The sequence below is a fragment of the Corvus cornix genome, chromosome 2 (genome assembly GCF_000738735.6).
Source record: "Corvus cornix cornix isolate S_Up_H32 chromosome 2, ASM73873v5, whole genome shotgun sequence".
Classification (NCBI taxonomy): Eukaryota; Metazoa; Chordata; class Aves; order Passeriformes; family Corvidae; genus Corvus; species Corvus cornix.
The window spans coordinates 89,968,531-89,973,164 of NC_046333.1; positions in this window are offsets into that span (position 1 = coordinate 89,968,531).

A 4,634-nucleotide genomic window follows, 5' to 3' on the forward strand; every position below is an offset into this window, starting at 1 on the left:
AGATTGATTCTCTTTCCTTGGCTTGACTAAGTCAGTGCTCACTGCTCAGTGTAACAAATCTTAAAGTTAACCTCTACAGAAGTCAATCAATACATCTTTATTATTCTGTGTATGTGTGTAAAACATCAAAGACTAACTGACAAGAGACAGCTAACATTTCATTTCTAGGACAAGAACCTGTGAAACCTTACAGTACGGTTAATGGCTGAATCTTAAATAATTTTAATCTCATATTTCAGTGTCTGAAGAGCTTAAAAAGTTGAAGTACATACATGAAGTGACACAGAAAAGAATGTGAGTGCAGGAAAAACTAAATACAAAAAAAATGGGTAAATTTATGGAACTATTATAACCACCTTTCTCTACGGGTATCTTTGTTATATATCTGCCTTTTTTGAGCATGAGCTACTAGGCAATATTTATATTATTTAGGCTGGTTGATTTTCTTATTTGATGAAATGTACACTTCAGAAACATGTCTAGTTGATTCAGAAGAAGTCAGTTTCAAAAGCATGCATTCAATTCCCATAGTATATTGTACCTATATTTATAGTTGAAAGAACGTCTTTCCAAATGCATGAAATGATGCTGACAAATTTCGCCCCTTCAAATGGCAAATAAATGAAAAATCTTGTGTAAAAAAGTGTACACCTTCTATGTTAATTTGGTATGTGATTATTATGATTTCACAAGACTGTTGCTCTATAAATAAGTTGATTTAATAGGAATGTTATCACATTATGAAAATGAAAGTGTTTTAAAAAAATTATATTTAAGTATCTACAGAGCAGTTATCTAGTATTTTCCCTAATTCCCTTTTCAAACTTTATGTAAACATTCAAAATAAGATTGTTCAACTGTTTTTATTATATGAAACTAAAGTGAAAATAATTAATAAAAACCCCTCCATGTTCTTAAAGGTTGAGAATATTGTAAACTCAACATCAGCTCTTTTGCTGTTACCTGTTCCTACAAAAACTTCTGACATCACCCTTTAATATTTGCATTATATAATATCTAAAGTCAAACCACTTTGAGTCTTTAGCAGGATGAAGCACCTGGCCTAGTTCTGTATCTAGTGTTTACACACCTCTCTAACTAGGTGCCATGAAAATATATCATGCTTGTATCCCAAATGGTGCAGGAGATACACGTTAATACATTCCAAAAAGTCTCAAACTCATGACGAACATCCATTTCAAACAAGGGAGGCTCACTACTTACATAGAACTAAGTGCGATCCAAACTGCTCATGATCCTCATATCTGTCATTCATGTTTGAGGTGCTTGAGGGAAAAGGGGGCAAGAAGGGCAAAAAATCTCCAAAGATAAGGAAAATGGGATTGCTTAAATAAATTTGCAGTCTGTATTTTGAAGCAGTAGGTGCTCATTAAGTAAAGGGACATTTTACTAAAGAGTTTTCTGTCTAAGCCAGGTAAAAACATAAGTTTAACAGAAATTGTGGTGGGCTAACCTCGGCTAACAGCAAAACTCGCATCCATTTGCTCTCTCTCACTCCCACTTCCGTGGGGTGGGACAGGGAGAAAAGAAGAAGAATGTGAGTGAGAAAGAAAGATCATATGTCAAGGTAAAGAAGGGCTATTTTCTCAGTTACTCTCACAGGCAAAACAGACTTGACTCAGAGATACTGAATGTATTGACAATTAAAATTAATATTTTTGGCAGCAAAATAAAAACAAAATCAAAGACACAAACATTAAAATATCATCTTTCCTGTTTCGTTCTCAGAGTCAACTTCACACCTTCAGTTCAGACTCCCTTACTCTCCATAGACCTGCCCCAAGCTGCACAAGGGAATAGAGGTTGTAGTTAGCCCCTAATAGTTTTTTCTTCTGCTCTTTCTTCTTCATGCTTTTCCTTGGCTCCAGAATGTGCTGTCCACAGGCCACCACTTCCAGCAAGAATATCCACCTACCCCAGGGCAGGTTCATCACAGTCTGCAATGAATAGGCTGCTGCCATTGGGCATTTCCTCCTCCTCTTCCTCCTTCTTTGATGTGGGTTTTCCTGCTGCTGTTTCTCACTCTTTTTGTGTCTATGTGCCTCCCTGTATATCCAGGATCTTTTGTCCTTCCTTAAATGCGCTGTCTGAATCTGGCTGTGGGGCTCAGCTGTGCCCTATGGTGGGTCTGTTGGAGTCAACTAGAACAGGCTGGAAGCATCTGTGTCCAGCACAGGGCAGCCCCTGACTCTTCTCACAGTGGGTGCCCTTGCAGCAGAGACCCAGATACCCATCCAACCTTGTTTTGTGGTAAATATCACAAACCAGAGCAGAATCTTGCAGCTGAAAAATTTGCTAGCGCCAGCAAGGTATGCCCTGATATCAAGAGAAGCATCACTGGCTGTGAGGAATTTTTTTTCAGAGCACCTGTCAGCAGAAGACGAATGCAGCATTCATTTTTGAGAAATTGGACCCCTAAAACCTGATCATTAGATGAAAAGAAGCTCACACAAAATCTACCAGCTCTAGTTAGTGTCAGAGGAATGGAAACTGGCAAAAAAATTTTGAAAGGGGCTCCAAGAATGATCTAGGCAACTATAGGTCTAGAAAATGGAGAAACAAAGGTGACAAATTTTCACAAGACCTTGTGACACTGAATGACAATAGTAAAATTATAAAAGAAATACTGATAAATGATCAGTAAATTATATGAGGAAGCATAAGCCTAGCTGTACACATAGGGTGAGTGACCTGAAATTATTACCATTGAAGAAGAATCTCAGAATTATTGCTTTAAAGTGTTAGTACTTCAAAACCATCAGTTTAATGTTCAGTTCATCCGACAAATAGATGCTGAAAATGTAAGGGATTATTAGAAACAGAAGACAAAACACATGAAACCACTGTGTAAATCTAGTAATCTCACTTTTTAAAATATCACATCCAGATCTAGTCTAGCTCTAAACACCATCACACAGTAAAAGGAAGCCATCAATGCGTTATGACAGGAAGGATGATTCTGTGAATGCTGGATGCCTCAATTTTTGAAGGGAGGACATACAGAAGGAATGTTAGGCGAGATATGCTTAGCCATTACAAAAGAGCCATGTACAAAACAAACTGGGATTTTTGTGTGTGTTTTATATACTTTTTGTTTACAAATTTGCATTTAAAATTATAATTATAAGTTTTGTTTAATGCATGTCTTTTCTCTTTTTAAAATTTATTCTTGTGGAAAAAAAGCATAATTAAGGTATTTGAAAACTTAAGACCTATTATGCCTTTTGAGATTCGAAATCAAAATAAAATGGTTTGTGAAATCATTCTTGAAGAACAAGAGTCTCAAGACTGGGCCTCATAAAGGTCTTCTGCAATGATGAGAGACACTTTAGGAAAAAGGCGTTCAAGATCATTTAAGGAATCTGAAGGTGTACAAGTCCATGGGATCTGATAAACTACATTGTTGGGTCCTGAGGGAACTGTCAGATGAAGAGTTTAAGTCACCATCCATCATACTTGAAAATTCATGTCAGTCTGGTAAAGATCTCACTGACTAGAAACATGGAAACATAACCCCCATTTTTAAGAAGGGAAGTAAGGAAGTACAAGGGAACTACAGGCCGGTCAGTCTTACTTCTGTGCTCAGCAAGATCACAGAGCACATCCTCCTGGAAATTATGCCAAAGCACATGTTAAATAAGGAGGTGAGTGGTGACAGTCAACATGGTTTCACTAAGGTCATTGTGCCTGACAAATTTGGTGACCTTCTATGAAGGAGTTAGAGCACTGGTGGATAAGGGAAGAGCAACTAACACCACCTACCTGGACTTATGCATAGCACTTGACACTGTCTTGCATGACATCCTTGTTTCTAAACTGGACAGACATGGATTTGATGGATAGGCCACACAGTGAATAAAGAGTTGGCTGGATGATCATACTCAAAGGGTTGTGGTCAATGGCTTGATGTCTAAGGGGAGTCCAGTGATGAGTGGTGTCCTCAAGGATTGGTATTGAGACCAGCGCTCTTTAACATGTTTCTTGGTGACAAGGATGGTGGGATTGAGGGCACTCTCAGCAAGTTTCTTGACAACACCAAGCTGTGTGGTGCAGTTGACATATTGGGGGGAAGGGATGCCATCCAGAGGGACCTTGACAGGCTTGAGAGGTGGACCTGTGTGAACATCATGAAGTACAAGAAGGCCAAGTTGCACCTGGGTTGGGGAAATTCCAGTACAAATAGAGGCTGTGCAGAGAATGGTTTGAGAGCAGCCCTGCCGAGATGGACTTGTGGGTGCTGGTAGATGAGCAGCTTAATATTAAGCTTGAAGCCCAAAACCATACCCTGGGCTTCATCAAAAGAAGCATGGCCAGCCATGCCAAACCTGGCAGGAGAATATCTTTTCTGATGCACAAGAAAACCTGACTACCTGGGAAAAAGCCAGCAGGACAAGTAGGGCTCAAAGGCCAGCACGGCCTGTGCCCACGCCCCGGGCCATGGCTCAGGCCCGAGCGCGGCCGCGGTGCCGCTGCAGTCTCGGCGCTTGGGCAGTAGAGGGCGCTGCTTCGTTGTGCTGCCGGAGGGAGCAGGGCTCCCCGGGCGCCTGGGGCTGCCCGGCCCGCCCGGCCCGGGGCCATGCTGGCCCGCCCGGCCCGGGGCCATGCTGGCCCGC